This window comes from Symphodus melops (genome assembly GCF_947650265.1).
Source record: "Symphodus melops genome assembly, chromosome: 9".
Classification (NCBI taxonomy): Eukaryota; Metazoa; Chordata; class Actinopteri; order Labriformes; family Labridae; genus Symphodus; species Symphodus melops.
In genome coordinates this window covers 27,766,123-27,786,821 of record NC_136699.1, presented here as the reverse complement: position 1 = coordinate 27,786,821, position 20,699 = coordinate 27,766,123, and the positions used below count along the sequence as shown (strand labels likewise).

General features: G+C 42.5%; 1 long non-coding RNA gene and 1 pseudogene across 2 annotated transcripts; both read left to right on the top strand.

The window, feature by feature from the left end:
* The first annotated feature begins 574 nt into the window (after nt 1-574).
* Nucleotides 575-10,105, top strand: LOC306828952 (NACHT, LRR and PYD domains-containing protein 3-like; annotated as a pseudogene). Its single transcript, XR_013781754.1, has 10 exons — nt 575-722; nt 869-1,073; nt 1,199-3,002; nt 3,109-3,282; nt 3,377-3,543; nt 3,638-3,811; nt 3,906-4,079; nt 4,270-4,437; nt 4,557-4,603; nt 9,311-10,105. The product of XR_013781754.1 is annotated as an NACHT, LRR and PYD domains-containing protein 3-like (transcript).
* Nucleotides 10,106-18,738: 8,633 nt separating this feature from the next.
* On the top strand, nt 18,739-20,699 carry LOC306828972. The gene is made up of 3 exons (XR_013779817.1): nt 18,739-19,118; nt 19,201-19,239; nt 19,722-20,699. It is a non-coding gene; the product is annotated as an uncharacterized lncRNA (long non-coding RNA).

Here is a 20,699-nt window from a genome sequence, read left to right as displayed (position 1 = left end):
GTCAGGCAGACACCATCAGATCCAGTGTGTACATGGATCCTGATCCCAACAACAGTCAGGACCGTTTGACCCCAGTCAGGTAGACACCATCAGATCCAGTGTGGACATGGATCCTGATCCAAACAACAGCATGAACCCCCCTCTCCATCAGAATGAGCCTGATCGGATCAGTCTGTTCTGATTGGCATGTTTACATGCTGCGTTTTTATTCAGATCATTTATTCAGATTATTTGTGTCCATGTAACCGCAGCAGCTGTTGGCTGTATTCTGAGTGAGATACTGTTCTTATAGAACCAGAACTGTGGAGAACTTCAGCTCTGCCTCCTGATTACTGATGATCCATCTGCTAGTTTGAACTGGAACAATCTGATTAAAGATGATCTTTGTTCATGAAGCAGCTGTTTGTTTGTATCAGGATGCAGGACCAGAGACCAGACTCTCCTGGACCCAGCTGTGTGTCCATGAAGAGTGACCGGTCTATGGGTCGTATCATTCACTTTAAAGATGGACGTGGTGCTGATGGAAGGTAAGAATTAGAAATCCAGTGAATGTTCTGACTCTGTGGTTCAAAGACTCATATCTTGGCTCAGAGCTTCATCATATATGACCCATTGTTTTCTTGTGTAATATGTCCTGTCACAGAGTTCAACAGGAGAGCTCCCAGGTTCACAGAGATCCATCAGACCAGCAGGATCTAACAGACCTGGACTCCATCTTTATGGTGTGTTATTTCATAAACTACCATGACAAGAATGTAATGCTAAGTTATTGTTGTGTTTAGAGCAGCTGACCTTCAGACTGACACATGAACCACATGTTGGGTTCTACCACTTTATAGGAAATATCCAGTGTCTCTTTCTGTTCCAGCTGCTGGAGGAGAACATCGTCACCTTTGTGAAGAACGAGCTGAAGAGAGTCCAGAGGGCTCTGAGTCCAGATTACCCAGAATGCTTAGAGAGTCAGAGTGAGGATGAAGAGCAGAGGAGAAGCTGTAAAGAGGCATTTTTGAAGATCACTCTCCACTTCCTGAGGAGAATGAAGAAGGAGGAGCTGGCTGACTGTCTGCAGAGCAGTAAGAACATCTGAACAGATTTCATATTTTAGAAAAAAGGACAAAGAGGTTTAAAGTTCAAACTCAGATAGTCATGTGATCTATATCAGGATCTGTTCATTGATCTCAGTTCTGTCTTTATTCAGTAACATTTGGTCCAGTGTGCCGGCGTAAACTGAAATCTAACCTGAAGGAGAAGTTCCAGTGTGTGTTTGAGGGGATCGCTAAAGCAGGAAACCCAACCCCTCTAAAGCAGATCTACACAGAGCTCTTCATCACAGAGGGAGGGACTGGAGAGGTCAATGAGGAACACGAGGTCAGACAGATTGAAACAGCATCCAGGACACCAGACAGAGCAGAAACAACCATCAGACAAGAAGACATCTTTAAAGCCTCACCTGGAAGAGATGGACCAATCAGAAGAGTGATGACAAAGGGAGTGGCTGGCATCGGGAAAACAGTCTTAACACAGAAGTTCACTCTGGACTGGGCTGAAGACAAAGCCAACCAGGACATACACTTCACATTTCCATTCACTTTCAGAGAGCTGAATGTGCTGAAAGAGAAAAAGTTCAGCTTGGTGGAACTTGTTCATCACTTCTTTCCTGAAACCAAAGAAGCAGGAATCTGCAGGTCTGAAGAGTTCCAGGTGGTGTTCATCTTTGACGGTCTGGATGAGTGTCGACTTCCTCTGGACTTTAAAAACAACCAGACCCTGACTGATGTCACAGAGTCCACCTCAGTGGATGTGCTGCTGACAAACCTCATCAGGGGGAAACTGCTTCCCTCTGCTCGCCTCTGGATAACCACACGACCTGCAGCAGCCAATCAGATCCCTCCTGACTGTGTTGACATGGTGACAGAGGTCAGAGGGTTCACTGATCCACAGAAGGACGAGTACTTCAGGAAGAGATTCAGAGATGAGAAGCAGGCCAGCAGGATCATCTCCCACATCAAGACATCCAGAAGCCTCCACATCATGTGCCACATCCCGGTCTTCTGCTGGATCACTGCTACAGTTCTGGAGGATGTGCTGAAGACCAGAGAGGGAGGAGAGCTGCCCAAGACCCTGACTGAGATGTACATCCACTTCCTGGTGGTTCAGTCCAAACTGATGAACATCAAGTATGATGGAGGAGCTGAGACAGATCCACACTGGAGTCCAGAGAGCAGGAAGATGATTGAGTCTCTGGGAAAACTGGCTTTTGAGGAGCTGCAGAAAGGAAACCTGATCTTCTATGAGTCAGACCTGACAGAGTGTGGCATCGAAATCAGAGCAGCCTCAGTGTACTCAGGAGTGTTCACACAGATCTTTAAAGAGGAGAGAGGACTGTACCAGGACAAGGTGTTCTGCTTCATCCATCTGAGTGTTCAGGAGTTTCTGGCTGCTCTTCATGTCCATCTGACCTTCATCAACTCTGGAGTCAATCTGATGTCAGAGAAACAAACAACATCCAGGTGGTCTAAAGTATTCAGAGAAAAACCTGACCCAACACTTTTATACCAGAGTGCTGTGGACCAGGCCTTACAGAGTCCACATGGACACCTGGACTTGTTCCTCCGCTTCCTCCTCGGTCTTTCTCGAGAGACCAATCAGAGTCACCTTCGAGGTCTGCTGACACACACAGGAAGTGGCTCAAAGACCAATCAGGAAACAGTCAAGTACATGAAGAAGAAGATCAGTAAGGATCTGTCTGCAGAGAAAAGCATCAATCTGTTCCACTGTCTGAATGAACTGAATGATCGTTCTCTAGTGGAGGAGATCCAACAGTCCCTGAGATCAGGACGTCTCTCCACAGATGAACTGTCTCCTGCTCAGTGGTCAGCTCTGGTCTTCATCTTACTGTCATCAGAAAAAGATCTGGACGTGTTTGACCTGAAGAAATACTCTGCTTCAGAGGAGGCTCTTCTGAGGCTGCTGCCTGTGATCAAAGCTTCAAACAAAGCTCTGTACGTGCTCACATAACTATCCAGGTTAAATGTAGTTCTCTTTATTCAGAAATAACAACTATGGTTTGTAATTGTTTTCATTTGTGTTCTTCTGAATCCTCTTCAGGCTGAGTGGCTGTAACCTCTCAGAGAGAAGCTGTGAAGCTCTGTCCTCAGTCCTCAGCTCCCTGTCCTCTAGTCTGAGAGAGCTGGACCTGAGCAACAACAACCTGCAGGATTCAGGAGTGAAGCTGCTGTCTGCTGGACTGAAGAGTCCTCTCTGTAGACTGGACACTCTCAGGTTAGTGTCCAGGTATTTTTGAAAATGAATGACGCTTTTAATTTAATCGCTGATTGTATTAATCCATTTATTGACTGGTTGAAATCCTCTTCAGGCTGAGTGTCTGTCAGCTCTCAGAGAGAAGCTGTGAGGCTCTGTCCTCAGCTCCCAGTCCTCTAGTCTGAGAGAGCTGGACCTGAGCAACAACAACCTGCAGGATTCAGGAGTGAAGCTGCTGTCTGCTGGACTGAAGAGTCCTCTCTGTAGACTGGACACTCTCAGGTTAGTGTCCAGGTATTTTTGAAAATGAATGACGCTTTTAATTTAATCGCTGATTGTATTAATCCATTTATTGACTGGTTGAAATCCTCTTCAGGCTGAGTGTCTGTCAGCTCTCAGAGAGAAGCTGTGAAGCTCTGTCCTCAGTCCTCAGCTCCCAGTCCTCTAGTCTGAGAGAGCTGGACCTGAGCAACAACAACCTGCAGGATTCAGGAGTGAAGCTGCTGTGTAGTGGTTTAGAGACTCCACATTGTACACTGGAAACGCTCAGGTCTGGACTTGTTCACTAAAATTTTACCCAATTAGCTTGTATGTACTTATGTTATATTATATTTTCATTTACCTACAATAAATATCTTCTTCAGGCTGAGTGGCTGTAACCTCCCAGAGAGAAGCTGTGAAGCTCTGTCCTCAGTCCTCAACTCCCAGTCCTCTAGTCTGAGAGAGCTGGACCTGACCAACAACAACCTGCATGATTCAGGAGTGAAGCTGCTGTCTGCTGGACTGAAGAGTCCTCTCTGTAGACTGGACACTCTCAGGTTAGTGTGCAGCTGATTCAGATCATTCCCAGCAGAGTAAATGTTGATCAGTATCAGATTATAAAATTGACTCTGTTCAGCTACATGGTTATGTCTGGATGTTACTGGTAAAACAGCTGAGAATGGACCTGTGTGTGTGTGTGTGTGTGTGTGTCTGTGTGTGTGTGTGTGTGTGTGTGTGTGTGTGTAGTCTGTCAGGATGTCTGATCACAGAAGAAGGTTGTGCATCTCTGGCCTCAGCTCTAAGCTCCTCCCCCCTGAGAGAGCTGGACCTGAGCTACAATCATCCAGGAGAAGGAGGAGAGAAGCTGCTGTCTGCTGGACTGGAGGATCCACACTGCAGACTGGAGACACTGAGGTAAAGACAGACGCACAGAAGCTGTCTCACTGTTTCTGAATGATGAACTCTGCTTCTTGTCTGACGGTGATTTAAATGAAGATGGATGAAGTAGATTCTGATCTGGTTACTTCCTCCAGGTTGGATCATGGTGGACTACACAGACTGAAACCTGGTCTGAGGAAGTGTGAGTGTGTTTTCATTTGTCTTCATCAGAACACGGCAGCACATGTTAGATGATGGAAGTAACATGAAGTGATGATAAAAGTGAGGGTGATGGAAACTGATGAGAGTTGAAATATTACACAATAAAAGATGTAAACTGAAATAAAAGTGATAATCCAGAGATTAGAAAATGACCATTCATCACATCCAACTGAAATGTAGAGTTTACAGCGTGCTGTTTTGTGACTTTGACATTCATAGTTTTGATGTTGGCTGCTGGCCGGATGCTCCTGGTCAAGCTTGTGGAGCTCATCACATTTAAAAACAACAGAAACTATAGTTGATTTGATGGTCATTTCCATAAACATGTAAATATGCAGAGTCTCCACCATCAAGTTCTCTGCTCTAAAACATCCAGAGTTGAATACAGTGATGAAATAGAAAGAGAAAACCTACAGACATGAGCGAGCTCTCCTCCTCGTCTTCTGGCTGTGCACACAGTAAAGGTCAAAGGTCGAGCAGTTCCATGAATGAACCTTTGAATTTCACTTGACAATCATTTCAACACTACAGATATAGATAGACACAGAAACATTTGGACTGCTTCATATTTCACATCACATGAGTTTTCATCTCCTCCTTTCTTCTCATCACTTTCTGTGACTTCCACCCTCGAGGCTCCTTTCCTTCAATGACAACACAAACAGTTTGTGTTGACAACCATCAATGATGACTAGGATTATATTTGACTCTATTTCCATCAAAGCATTTGGATCAAATCCAGCTGAACTTCATGAAATGTGGATGTTTGTATTTGTTGACAGGACTCGTCACTTTTGAACTCAAGTCCAAAGAAACATTTCAGTCAGAACTGAGTTTCTGTTTTTGTCTCTGTGGATTCAAAGATTTTAGAATTCACATCAAAACACACAAACAAAGTGAACACAGTGATCCAACATATCTGACATTAGAGTCCATGAAGATCAATAATAAATATGTGTTTAGAGTTGATCACAACAGATAGAATAAAGTCTGATGAAACAGCTGATTAGTCTGATGGATCACGGTGGCTTCAAACCGCTCTTCTTCTTCTTCTTCTTCTTCTTCTTCTTCTAAAGCTTTCTGTTGACTGACGGGTGGACACACTAAAGAAGGGCTGGCTCAGATGAAAATATGATCACATCATGTTTTAAATATTGATCCTGATGAATCTAAATCAAGATGTGTAGTGTGAATATTTGTCAGGATGTGTGCTGTTCACGTCCATAGAAGTGACATGATGACACCAAGGAGGAGAACAGGAGTTCACTTTCAGCTCCACTTTTGGATTTCTGTCTTTGGATCAGACCTCCACTTTATTTACTGCAGCTCAAACTGGAGTTTACACTGTGAAGAGGGTGTGTCCTTCTCCTCTCTGTGTGATAGGCTTTGATGTCCCAGCCATAGACACAAGGATTGATTCAGGCTGTGACTACATCACATTGTGTGTGACAGTGAAAGTGGAAATGAGGCTCCTGTTGGTGCTGAATGTGACCTCTGAGGACAGAACAGTTGGAGACAGCAGATGGTTCACAGCTTCTTTGTGCTGCTCTTTGATTAGTCAGACTTTATTCATGTGTTTGTTGGTTTGGATCTCTATTCATCTCAGCTCCACACATCCTGACTGTAATAAGAAACACATTAAAAAGGTCTGATGTCTGACAGCTACAGCTGCCAAACACAAACTGACATTTTAAAGTCAAATATCTGAAGTCATAAAACCTGCAGAAACATTATAGTTACAGATATTTACATTAAAGGCTCTGCAGGAACTGATTATGATCAAACACCTTCAATAAAGTGACAAGGCCAAAAGTTCTGCAGAAAAAGAACATTTAAGCACAAGATATATCTAGAGTCACTGTGTGTAGACATGTTCTGACTCTGCACATAAAATAAGTGTTTAGGCAAAATCACCGTCAGATTCATGACACGTGCATACCAGCCAATTTAGTTCTCACCACCATGTGTATGTTAGTGAATCAGAATCATTGTAAATCATCAGGCGTGTTCCCACAGCCTACAGTCAGCATACTGACCCGCCCCCATCTTTCCATATAAGGACATCTGATTGGTGTATGAGGACGCGAGTGGAGAGGTGGAGACACGGAGAAGTTTTTAGGAGACGGCCCCTAAAGATCAAAGGAGCGGTGTGTCTGGGGGCTTATATGTGGTTACAGAGAATTATACAGCTGCAGCAGGTGTTCATGCATTCTTCTTCACACCTTGTGACGCTCTGATGAGCTCTCTTCTGAAGGCACCTTTCAGCAAGGCTGGATCTTTACTGTCTAAATCACAATCCTGTCTATGTTCCCTTCATGCTCTTAAATAGGCTCCAATCAATCAGCTGGTTTTATTAACAGATGTGATATTTCATGTCAGTGTTAGTGGGAGTGGTCAACGATTCGATTTTAGATTAAAGGATGAAAAGGCTTCATTAACACTTCATTAACGTCTTTTTAACAATATATATATATATATATGTATATATACTGAATGCATTTTCAAAGGATGATGGATGGATTTACATTTAGAGGACAGTGACAGAGTGCAGATAACATCAGAACATGAATCCATACCATGGAACTTGTTCAATGCTCAGAAGATCCTACTTTCATTATATCATGGATGCACAAAAGGCATTTGACAGAATGGAGTGGGAACATCTTTTTCACACGCTGAAGCAAATGACCTTTGGTGAGCTTTTTGATCAAATACATTCAAATCATGTCTGAGTCTCTTAAAACACAGGTTTAGACAAATGGAGTTGTGTCCAAGCCATTTCAGACAGGGCTGTCCTCTTTCCCCTCTTTTATTTGACTTGGCCATTGAACCCCGAGCTGTGGCAATTTACTCTAACAGGGAGCTCTGCTGTATACAGAGCACAACATGTGAACCTTTCCTTATATGCTGACCATTTCTTCATTTACATTACACAGCCAGAAAAGTCTGTGCCTCAGCTGCTCACAGTGTTAGAGGAGTATGCTACAATATCAGGCTACAAGCTGAATCATGAGAAGAGGGAAGTAATGCCCCTGAACCAAGGTGCTACCTGGAACCCGGGACCATTTCAATCTCACTTATAGCTGACAGCAGACAACCTTCAATACTTGAGCATTCAAAGTGTACGGCTCTTTCTGCACCTTCCAATGTACAGGCTTAGACAGCCAGATAAGTCCTCCAATAAGAACACAAGGCTGCTCTTTCATTGATTTGACTTGAGCTCCTTCTTCTTTGTTTTTTCTAAAACTTCAATATGACAAAGAGAATAAGAATATGTCAGTAGAGATGATAAATATATGTCTCCATGATGGTAGAATCAGTTCTTTTCAGTGTACTGAATCAGTAGAATCAGTTCAGTAAAGTGTTCAGTTCTTCTCAGTAGCTCTGTCTGTGAATCAGAATTGAATAAGCTGAAACACGGCCCAACGTTTCCTTCTGCTCTCCATCGTACTGAGAACAGCCGCTGCTGAATCATAAAGCAATGAGCTGAGAATTTAGTGGAAACTGAAAGCTGCTAAAAACAATCCCATGTATTTTCCCCGAGCGTTCTCTTCAGTACGTTCAGGACACAAATCAGTGAGTGAGTGAGAGGAAGAGAGACTTGGAGGCAGAGCTCTGCTAACTGAAGGAGAGCTCTGCTCTTCATCTCAGTCACTCAGTGATTCAGTGAGGAGCAGCAGTATCCATAATCCATGTGAGAGGAACGTCTCTGCCTTCTCACCTTTTCTTCCCACAATGCAATGTGTCATGGCCATACCTCCATGACAGTGAGAACATTTCTATTGAAACTTTGATTGAAGTGCATGTAGGGAGTCAGTCCAGCAAGGCCCTGTCTTCTTGTCTCTGGTGTTGGGCCCAGCTCGGGCCCAGCTGTTGACTACAGTGGTTGGCCATTAGCCATCCCTGATGTTGGACATTGATTCATGCATTCACTCCTTTGATTTCATGACTGTCATGTGCTGGGCTACTTGAATGTCACATGTGTTAGTGCTTGGGCATGATGGCTCAGTACTTAGTTAGTGTTGAATGTAAAGATGTCACATAAAGCTGTTGACAGTTTGAAACATGGTTCAAGTCTGACATGTTGTTATCAAAGTCATATCCAGAATGACAGAGTTTGAATGTCAGGTCCACAGAAACATCCAAGTCAGAAGATAGATGTTGAAATGAGAGAGAAACACGTCATATTGTTGGTATGGACAGAAACCTTTGTATAACAAGCTCCATTTAGAATGACAGAGTTTACATGTGAAGATACACACACATCAAAGTCACACTTACTATGGACATACACCTTTATATGAACCACATCCATATTGAATGCACATCATTACTGTATGTTTACACTCATATGGATGTGATGTTAGAAAACAGAGTCAAATAAAGCTGAAAACAATCAAATAACAGGGGCTTGTTCATTTACACATCATGTCTGTAATCTGACAGTTTAGTGGATTTAAAAACAGAAGAGGACTTTTTAAATGGACAGTTATTGAGTGTAAAATGAGGATTTGATTACAGCATGGTAACTCCATGTGAAGTTGATTAGAAGTGGATGATTACATTTCAGTGGTGTCAAACATCATTCAGTGCTGAATATGAACTGTTTGATGGACTCTCAGTAAAGTTGTTGATGAATGAACAGATGATAACCTGCAGCTGTGTTGTGTCTCCTTCTCTCCATCAGACGCCTGTGAGCTGGAACTGGACACAAACACAGTGAGCAGAGAACTGAAACTGTCTGACAACAACAGGAAGGTGACATGTGTGAAGGAGCTTCAGTCATATCCTGATCATCCAGACAGATTTCCATCCTGTCAGCTGCTGTGTAGGACTGGTCTGACTGGTCGCTGTTACTGGGAGGTCGAGTGGAGAGGAGAGGTTTATGTATCAGTGAGTTACAGAGGAATCAGAAGGAGAGGAGACAGTGATGAATGTGTGTTTGGATCTAATGATCAGTCCTGGAGTCTGATCTGCTCTGATGAAGGTTACTGTGTCAGACACAATAAGAGAAAAACAGACATCTCCTCCTCCTCCTCCTCCTCCTCCTCCTGGTCTGTCCCTCACAGAGTAGCAGTGTACGTGGACTGTCCTGCTGGCTCTCTGTCCTTCTACAGAGTCTCCTCTGACACACTGATCCACCTCCACACCTTCAACACCACATTCACTGAACCTCTCTATCCTGGGTTTGGGTTCTGGTCTCCTGGTTCTTCAGTGTCTCTGTGTGATGTGTGGGTCTGAGAAACACTGCTGACTGAAGATCAGCTGACTCTGTTCACTCTGTCCAGCTGCTCTGTTTCATGGTTGGGGGGTCTGGTAATGGGGGGGGGGGGGGATAATGGACCTCCTTCTGTAATGTCTGTATTGTGCTGATCTCACCAATCAAAAAGAAGTGACAAAAAAAGATCATCTGGATTTGATCATCCTTAAATCTGAACCTGGATCAGGGTGATCCAAACAGGATCAAAGTGAGTCGGATCACCTGATCCTGGATCATCTGGTCCATTTAAAGAGCATATTGCAGGTTAAAGGTGTCAGCTTGCCATATATGGGCGAGTGCTATGTTCACATCAGCATATGTATATCAACTAAAAAACCAGAGAGAGAGAGACAGAGAGAGACTTCTTTCCCCACTGCACACACACACATACACACACACACGCTCTCTCTTGTAACAGAGTTGGATTTATAATAAATCGTGTGACTACATATATTAATACAGACTGTCCGGTGTCTATGACGCTCACACTAGAGAATATAACAGAGGACTCCAGCAGATCAAATCATTAAATGCTTTCTGTCTGTGTATATAATATTATATAATATATAACATTATATAATATTATATAATATATAATATTTGATGTTAAACAGCCAGAGATTTAAATCATTAATAAGGAAACGCTTTTGTGTCTGATGCCGAAATATTCAACGTGTGTGTTTGATGGTTTCTGAGGTTGTGAGAATAATTCACCTAAAAACACTTTGAATAATGAAGCCAGTGAAGAGTGGTGCACAGTGAAGAGTGTGTGCTGCAGGGAGGCATCCTGTCTGTTCTCACTCTCTACCACGTATCATTACACCTCTTTAATCATGTTTAGCCTGTTTTTTGTGCTTTAATTCTTTGGTTCTAAATGTTTGTAAAGTGTTTTATGCTCTCAGTGTAAGACAAGTTCCCCCAGGGGCAATAAAGGCTTCATTCATTCATTCATACACGTACGCATAAAGCCCATCAAAGCAGAGTGACAGAACACCACTCCCTTATGTTACGTCATGTGACGCCTTGTTCTAAACAGCTCTACTAAAAACAGCCACGTTCTCCTCTAAATTAGATTAGAACACTTATGTGTTGAAGAACATACAGAACATTGATGTACTTATTCTACAGCCCTTATCAGACAACATCAAGTGTTTATTTACACTTTTTTTTAACCTGCAATATGCTCTTTATGGACGCCCCGATCATCATCAGATAATCTTATAAGATCATCCTGCCGTGTGTTCAGACCGCTCTCGTCTGGTCGGAAGAATGTCGGGACTACTCCGATCTCAAATCAGGGATATTCAACATGTTGAATTGTTTTGGCCCGATCTCTCATCATCTGTGGTGTTTCCCCCCCCGAGGAGAAAACACTGTTGACTGTGACAAGTAGCCAATCAGAAAGCGAGGTGACGTAGTAGCGAAAACATCGGGAGCTGTTCATGTAGCATGAGCTGTACCTGCTACATGATGATATGGAGGTGAGTAGAACTACTCACCTCCATATCATCATGTAGCAGGTACAGCTCATGCTCCTGTTGTCTCCGCCCCTTTGACCGACGCCTCTTTTTAAAACGTGTTTTCAGATAAAAACAAACGATCCCTGTTACGTCCTCTTCGTCCGTTTGTTGACTCTGGAATCACGTTTGATCTCGAGAGGTTTTGCGAGATTTCCCGTCTGATCGGGGGACGTTGGCAAGTGAAATCGGTTCGTGTGTGGTGTGTTGATGTTGCCGTGTGGCTGCACACCACACACTGTACGACCAGAACTGTAAAACCTCCGATTATTTATCGTCATGTGTGTGGTCTCTCAAGTTTGGGAAATCGGCCGACAATTTTAAAATCCTGCCATGTGAACCAGCCTTTACAGAGAGGGGATTAAGTCCCAATTCAAATGAATTGAGAAATATTAAACCTTTCAACCTCCTTCAAAAACTCATAACTTTGACTGTGTTCTACTTAGAGACTTCATTTTGCTTTAAAACATCAATGTTTCCACTATTTATACCAATTTACCAATTTCCTTGAACCTTACCTTTTATAGTTTTCAAACAGGGCCAGAACTCTTTAACAGTTTGAACTCTTTTTGAATGGGTGTGTGTCCGGTGGGATGTTGGGGCGGAGTCTGTGACATTAACAAACAGAATGTGCTTTGATGTATAATGGGTTTTCAGATAGTGTTTTGATTGGCTCGTTTCATTGTCTGGACAAACAATTTTCACATAGCAACATAAACTTTGGCCAATCGCGTGTAGACACGGTCTTTCCCGCTCTCATTTTTTAAATGAGGGAGAGAGAGGGGGTAGACGTGTGGGAGATGGGCCACAGGCCGGAGTTGAACCCTGGCCACCTGTGTGCCCTCTATGCATGTGGTGACGCACACGCTGCCACTGTGCTACTGGCTTGTAGAGTTATAAACATAATATTACTTCAAATGTCTCACACACACTTCACACTAGCTCTTCTGCTAATATGTTTCCTCCTCATACATTCTCCTTGTCTAATGGAGCTCAGCGTAAGTTCAGACAGGAAGACTGGTGTTATTCTTTCATTCATTCACCTCTTCATTAATTCTTAAACCACACCCCCTACTACCACCTGTATCTCTCTCTGGCAAGCAGGTGATCATGGGCGTGTATCATCCTGGAATTAACCAACCAGACTCTGCCACGAACTTTCTCTACCAATCAATGGCTTGCTGTCAATAGTTTAAAAACTCTCTCTCTTCCAGTCATCCTGTAGCTGCAGGCATACGCCGCAATACGCTCTTCGTGCTGAATTTGCGGGCAGCGAGAGACGCTGCCTAAATCAGATTCATCTCAAAAGGAGAAAGTCATCTCCACTGGAATGACCTCAGCCCCACGGCTGGCCACACGCAGGAGCAGGAAGCAACCTGATCATCCACAATCTGTGAAGTTCGGTAATTACCTCAAAGCTGCATCATGTCTCTCACAGTCGCTTAAGTTTCATTTCTCAGTGACCGCATTCTCACTCAAAATACAGCCTGCTTCAAGAATAATGTTCATGCTGCATTTAATCCACGCAGCTGCTGGCCTCCGCTGCTCGGTGTCACAGGCAGAGAAAAACATCATCATGTTTTACAGCGGTCTCAGGCACATCCTTGTTAACTTTTATTTCGTAAGGAAGCGGGCATCATGGCTGGCACGACTAAGCTTGTTTATGTCACAATAACTTGAGAAAACACATAATGACAGTGTCGGGCTAATCCTTAAACCGTGGTTAACTAATCAAAACTGTTTATATGCGTTAATCGGTTCATTCACGACCCGGCTCCTTACGCAATTCACGTGTGTGACAGCGCAGGTGATCCGCCTGCATACTCAGGAATGCCCGGTTACAACGAGCTGCAGCCACAGCGCATATTCCTTCCGTTTTTCTCATCAGCTGAGAAGGACTAGTTTCTTTTAATGTTAATGTCTCACACAGTGTCATTCAGTCACTCGGCCCAATAAGTCATGTATGAAATTCTGCTAGATCGGCTGATCAATCTGCTCATCAGTTAATTGCTCAGCTTCACGTGCGTCGGGGCTCGTGGCATCAATTACAAATGCATTCCTCTCTCGTTTTAAACGATTTTCAATTATTTAAATAAACGGTCGGAGTAGTGAACTAATGGCATCTTAGCAGTAAGAATAATCATATATGTTACACAATAAGCGTAATTCTCGTGAACCAAATTTCATGCTCTATTCCTTTTACCATTTAAACTCAGATCTGTCAGAAAAGCTCTTTAGAAGTCCCCTTTAATCACTGCACGACGGGATTTGTCCTCAGATGTTAGACTTTTCGTTTACTCAGGGTGTTATTAATTTATTTATAGCACGGATGCCGGTCATTCAAGAATATGTTTCCAGCATGAACAGGCTAGTAGTCCATTTTATTTTAATTTTACTTATGCCTGGGTATATTCAACATATTGCTGTGTCTTTTCAACGTTCATCAGATTTAGTCATACTAGGGCGGCATAAATACTTGTGAGGATTTGCATTATGACGTCTGGAATTAATTCATATTTAATCAATTATGAGTAATCTGTTTGATCTAACAAGCCATACTTGGCATGATCATTTACCTCGTTTGTCACCCAAATTAAATCTGATTTCAAGTTACGGAACATGTATTCGAATACATGTTGCTAAAGGAGGGTCAAACTTGACGCAGCTCGACGAGTTCATGCAAACACTATCAATTAGAATGGACTTGAATGGGATATGCTGAAATACTTCAAAACGTAAATGCAGATAAAATGTAAATGCCGACAAAGAAGTCTCTACAGACTTTCAAGTGCTTCGTTCAGAGGAAGGATGGTCACTCTAATCCACTAGATGTCGCCATCGGGCATTAGCATGAATCCAAAACAACTCAAACTGCATCGTCACATTAACAGGCTAGCGGTTGCGCCCGAGTAGGCTTATAGCCCCACTTTGCATAATTCTATACATTACCATAATCTTAAATGTTACAAGACATTCAAATTTAATGGCGAGCGTAGTGTTTTTCTGTCTATAAATCTGCAGCTTAACAACTTCATGCACAAAGGGACTAGCGGCTGGGCAGCCCTCGTAAACCAAATGTAGATCCTGTAATTACAGCTCAGTCATCGTCAGAGTTAGCGGGACTCGGGCGTTGCTCTCTTGGAGGACAGCAAGACTAAGAGAGACAAGTACACAGGATATACTCGATCTCTGCTATATGCACTCTAAAAATGTTCTAATTCAGTCTTTAAACCAGGTAATGGCCAGATATCGCGGTAATTCAAAAATAGTTGTGTTATAATTGAATGTCATTTCACTCCGGCAGTTGTCCGGCTGGCAGATAAACCTGTGAGAGCTCTCTCTAATTCAGCAATGAGTCCGCACAGAGTAGTTTACTACTGCTAAAGTATAAGTGATTTAGCATGCGTGTTGAACCTAATTTAGGTGGTGATGATAATCATAGATTAAAGCACACATGGAGTTCTCACTATATTGTCAGTCAATGAGGTGTGGCTAACCAGCCATATAGGATTCTGCTCATGGCTCCCAGCTCTGGCTTCTCCACACATACCAACCAGCAGCTCAATCAACCTGCATCACAATTATAAGCGTTGCAAGTACGAACAGTAGGTGGTCGTCCAGTTAAGGCACACTATTTGGCGCGTGGTCGGAAGCAACTTCCGCAGACCGATGAACTCATGCAAGAATATGTAATCCTGAAGTAAATCAGAAATCACTAACTTACTATTTAAGCAAAAGGTACTTTAGCCCCTTCATACTAGTCATGGTAATTTGACCTCATTCAGCGGGTCGCATTACAATCGCGTCTCTCTAACATCAATTCCAGCGGGCTGTGTCTACTCATAAAGTCAATGCTAAACCTTCATCTTATTTCAGTGCATCCCTCTAGGTTTTGGGGGGAACTACACTCTGCATCGGCATGATTGTCTACAGGCCATTTACATTTAGGTTAATCAGAACACAAATCGGATGACTCGGTGGGTCTGCACATTATGAAAATTCTGTCTCAGTCAATTCTGTCTCAACTTCAGCATGGACTGCAGATTAGTAAACTGTTATTAATCCAAGTAAACGCTTGTTGATGAACTCGTCTGTTTTGTCATAAATCAGGTTACAACTATTCAGTTGTACAATGCATCCTAATCGTTCAGTCGCAACGAGAACTCAGTCATCATGGCAGCAGGACGGTCATTCATTGCTATAAGTCATGTCCAATACAATCCTAATCATCCATCATAAAACTGAAAGTCCGTATCTTGGTCTTCAATTCGTTCAGACCTTCCTGGACCTGCAAACTTCGTCAGCAGTTACATGTGTACCAAGGATGCTGCTAATAATGCTAACATGGTTTGCTTTTTGCAGCATCTCAACCTGGTCATCACAGGTTCCTGAGCATCAAGATTCGACTCCTATTTTTATGCATCTTGTATTTCTTTATTCTACATCATTAACGATTACAAATGTTTCAGAATCACTTCTTCATGACTTTAACATTCTACAGCTTTTTTTCCACGCATGTTGCCATGGTAGCACCTAAAAGAATTTCTGAGTATGCTGCCTCGCTCATGAAGCTCTGGTTAGCTTGCTTGCGCTGGCTGATTGAATCACATTGCACCAAGGTCATCTAAACTTATTTCATACCGGCAACGTGTTACATCAATCACGAGCCATAAATAAGTTAAGTTCATGGCTATTCAGCTAATTCCATTAGAATAGTCGGCTCCACATCAGCAGTCAATCCAGGTGTTCTTTTCTCCTCGACAACTCGGATGATGATCTTCCCCTGACTTCCAGTCCTATATTCGTCCAGATATCTGGCGGTTCGGTAAGATGACTAAAGTGCTATCAAATGGTAAGAAAACATATAACTGGTGGTGGTGTATTTAATTATGTTTTATAAGGTTAAGTCTAACTTCCTTCTAAATCACGGGTGTCACGTTTACAGTCTTCATTCTTCTCACAGTCATGCTGGCCACGTGTCGGGTCTAACAGATCCAATACACGCCGGGCCAGATGGCTACTATGTCAGACCATTAGAGAGTCATGCCAGGCCACATGTCTGCGGTCCCGAACCTAACATGCCGGGCCACATGACCACAGGGCAGCTTAGTAGTCATGCTGGCCACGTATCGGGTCTCGGCAGACCCCGGATACGCCGGGCCAGATGGCTACAGGGTAGGCTTAAGAGTCATGCCGGGCCACACGTCAGCGGTCGCCGAACCCTACGTGCCGGGCCACATGACTAAGGGCGGCTAGCAGTCTTCTAGGCCACGTGTCGGTCAAACGGACCTAGATGCGCAGGTCGGTTGGCGGCTGGTCAGTCCTCGTTTTCGTGCCGGACAACATGTCGGCGGTCGCTGAACCCTACATGCAGGTCACACGATTACAGGGCAGATTAGCAGTCATGCTGGCCACGTGTCGGGTCTGTCAGATCCATTACACGCCGGGCCAGTTGGCTATAGGTCAGGTACAGTAGTCGTGCCAGGCTACTTGTCTGCGGCCAGCGAGCCCAACATGCGTGCCACACGACTATAGGGCAGCTTAAAAGGGTCATGCAAAGCCACGTCAGGTGAGAACCTAGACTGGCGCATGATCAGGTAAGTCACCATACAATAACTACACAGGGTGAATACTCTCTGATCGCATTTAACAATTAATCAATGTTCATCATCTAACTCATAAATGTTTCCCACAGACTCCAGGCAGCCATAAGGTAAAACCTATAATGATTCTACCTTTGTCTTTCTCACTTTATTTTGGGGGGCATCCTATCCCCTATCCTATCGGCCTCACTACCCCTCGGAGCTCATGAAGTCGTCATGACGGAGTCTAGCCCCCAAAAGACTTTGCACATTTCATTCTACAATTGTTGCACATTTCATTGTAATAAATAATTGTTCATTCTTAATTAAGTCTCTCCTGATTGAAATAGTATTATACCTTCTTCTCCTCTGTCACACTGCTAATAGTATTAGACCTTCTTCTTCTCCTCTGTCACACTGCTAATAGTATTAGACCTTCTTCTTCTTCTCTGTCACACTGCTAATAGTATTAGACCTTCTTCTTCTTCTCTGTCACACTGCTAATAGTATTAGACCTTCTTCTTCTTCTACTCTCTCATTCTCCTAAAGTATTGTGTTGTTTACTATTCTCCTACACTTAACTTATGTATGTTACTATGGTAACAGCCCTTCTCCTACAGTCTCAATTCAAATGAATGGAGAAATGTTAAAGTGTTCAACCTCCTTCAAAGCCTCATAACTTTGACTGGGAGCCCAACTGTTGTGTGAAGTTTTTAACAGTTGTGTGTGTGTCCGGTGGAGTGGGTAACATCAAAAACTAAAATGTGCTTTGATGTATAATGGGTTTTCAGATAGTGTTCTGATTGGCTACTTTCATTGTCCTGACAAACAATTTTCACATAGCAACATAAACTTTAGCCAATCATGTACAAACGGTCTGTCCTGCTCTCAACTGCTGAAAGGCACCTGTCAGTCTTTGATCATCCTTCAAGACAGGAACAATGGTAAGGACAACATTTTCTAATTATAGCCTTTATGCTAGAAATGTTAGCCTACTGTCTGATGTGTATATATTATTTTGTATTCATTGTGAAGAATATAATACAGATTAAGACATGTAATATTTAGATGTTGAGAAAAATCCAACCAAAAAAAGTTAGAACTTAAAGTTAAAGTTGAGCAAGTTACCACTCTTTTGACTTCAATCAAATGTTGGTTCAATCGAGATTTTATAACAGTTCAATATAGTCTTCCTAATAGCTCAATATATTAACTATTTATATTAATTGCCAAATTGTATATAACAGAGAGGATTGTATTATGAATGAGTAAATGTGGAAATCCATGGACAAGCTGGTACATGAACAAAGAGTCGGTCACATACAGGCTGTGTTCCCCAGGGAGGGGCTGTGAGGCTGCCGTCAGTCAGTCATGAGGAAGTTACAAAATAGTAGATAAAAAAAGAGATTGGTTAAATAATAGTATTATATATGTTAAAATAATAACAGTATAGCTGTGCATTAAAATATTATTAATTATAATTAATTGTGTTCATTATTTTCTGAATTTTGTTTTTGATATCATTTTAATGGTTCTGTATATATTTAATGTACAAAGATAATTATAGATAATTAAAATGACATTATAAATGATTGCAACTTTTATTATTATTGGTAATACTACAGTATGTATTTGAGCGTATCCTTTTTAACAAAATGTATTTGCTTTTTTTTTCTTTTAGATGAAAATAAGCCAAGTGTGTGACGAGCATCACCCATGCTGTTTCAACCCCCCCCCCCCCCCCGCTTCACATTTCTTTTCTGGAAGAAAAAACTGAGGAGAGGGCCTTGAAGTGGAGTTTTGAGGGAGAGGAGGTGCTACCCTCATTAAAAAAGTTAATAGGGTTGTTGTGTTCACAGATGGACAGACGGTTACAAAGACCACCCTATTTGAACCTGTGACTTTAAAGTTTCAGTTGGGGTAAGGGTATATCCTTCGTGGATACAGACTCCATGGGTCCGCTCCTCCATATGGTGTTTCAATCACCAGTGACACACAGCTTTTCAAAAGTGCTCCTCTGCATATCACAGAGGAACTGCGTATACAGGGTCAGCGCCTGCTCTGAGTCCAGAGAGGGCAATAAGAGAAGTGAGGGGGCTGCAAGGCCTCTTCACTTTGAACGGGAAGGTGGTCGAGGTCAGTACAACATGCACACAAATGTGTTGATACATAGATCTGTGCATTGTCAATGTTACAAAAAATCAATTCTTATCTTCAGGTATCCAACATCAAAGCTGTTAATGTGGGGAGGGACAAGGTGAGAGAAAGTGTGCTCGAGGCAGTAAGTAGAGTAATAGAGATTTAGTAAGCTCAATCTGTCTGTCTCTCTACCTTCTCTCTCTCAGCCTGTGTCTTTGTCTTATTGTTTAGAGTGTGTTAGCAGCATACATGGCTTCAGCATTGGAGGGAAATAGAATAAAAGCACCTGTAATAATGAAAGTTATAATCCTCCTTTCAGAGATAGACAGTAAATGTCCAAAGATTTCTTTAAGTTAAACAGAAATTATTGATGAGAATGCACTGGACAGATTCTTAGCAGCACTCTTTGATTTATGTTTGAACTTATTGTAGTTATTTTATAATGTGAATGTTTGGCCTGTTTTAGCTAACTCATTTATTCTATCGTTGTGGAGGATTTACATTCAAAAAAATGTGTTGTTGTTGTTTTCTGAAACGTATGCAAACTAGATCAACCCCATTTAAAACGTAGTTCAGTTTTATCTTATCATTTAAGGACAGCTCCAGGATGAAGGTCACATTATGGAGAGAGGTCGCCATCTTGGGTCCATGTTGACTATAAGTCACTTAAAGGGGAACGACAGTGTCTATGGGTTTAATGCCCAGTCTACCCAGTACACTACATTGCAGGTACGTTTGTATGAAGTCTCTCAGCTAGCTATTGATTTGAATAGGAGAAAATGTAGCTAACACTGCTCTGCTCTTTGCTCATGTCCCGTTTCACCTGCTTGTTTGATGACTTTAGTTAGAAAACAGACGAGGTCTGCAGCACAGTAAACTGGTGTTCCTGCTTGTTCTTTTCTGACCTAATCTGCTATCTTAAACTAGTCACAGTTACAGGTAAGGAACATTTCTAAAGAGCAAATATAAATGCAGAGATTCAAACAAAAAACTGTACATTTTAAGATTTGTGTACAATTGAAATTAAAGGAGGGATGTGTAAACGACATTTATCGTTTAAAATTGGTAAGGCAGTCTAAATTCAGTCTGAAAAAATAACTGTGAATGGTTGGGGTTTTTTTGTTTTTTGTTTTAATAGCTAGCCATAAGAATGATGATTTCATTATTGCACCAATCACTGTCTGCAGCAGTTTGACTCATGTTACCTGAAACCTGCACCGATGACATTAACTGCCTGGGGGCTGGAGAAGTGGAGGGCAAACCTGGCTGGCTCCATCTCCTGCTGGAGAGTGAAGAGATGCCTCTGATAAAAACAGAGATGTGGGATGAACTATCAGTTCAGCTCAAAACGCTACCCTTCCCAATCCACATCCAGGTCAAGGGGGGTATTGTTCAAATGGTAAAACCCGTAGGTGTTGAGGAGGGACAGGGAAAAAAGGAGGAGGAGGAGGGGAAGAAGGATGAAGAGTGGGAAAAGAAGGAGGAAGATTAAAGGAGTCATCATATTGGGTTTTGTTTTATGGTTTTAGTAATGTGTTCTCAGGGTTTTCAAGAAGATGTAGGGGAGAGGGTAGGACA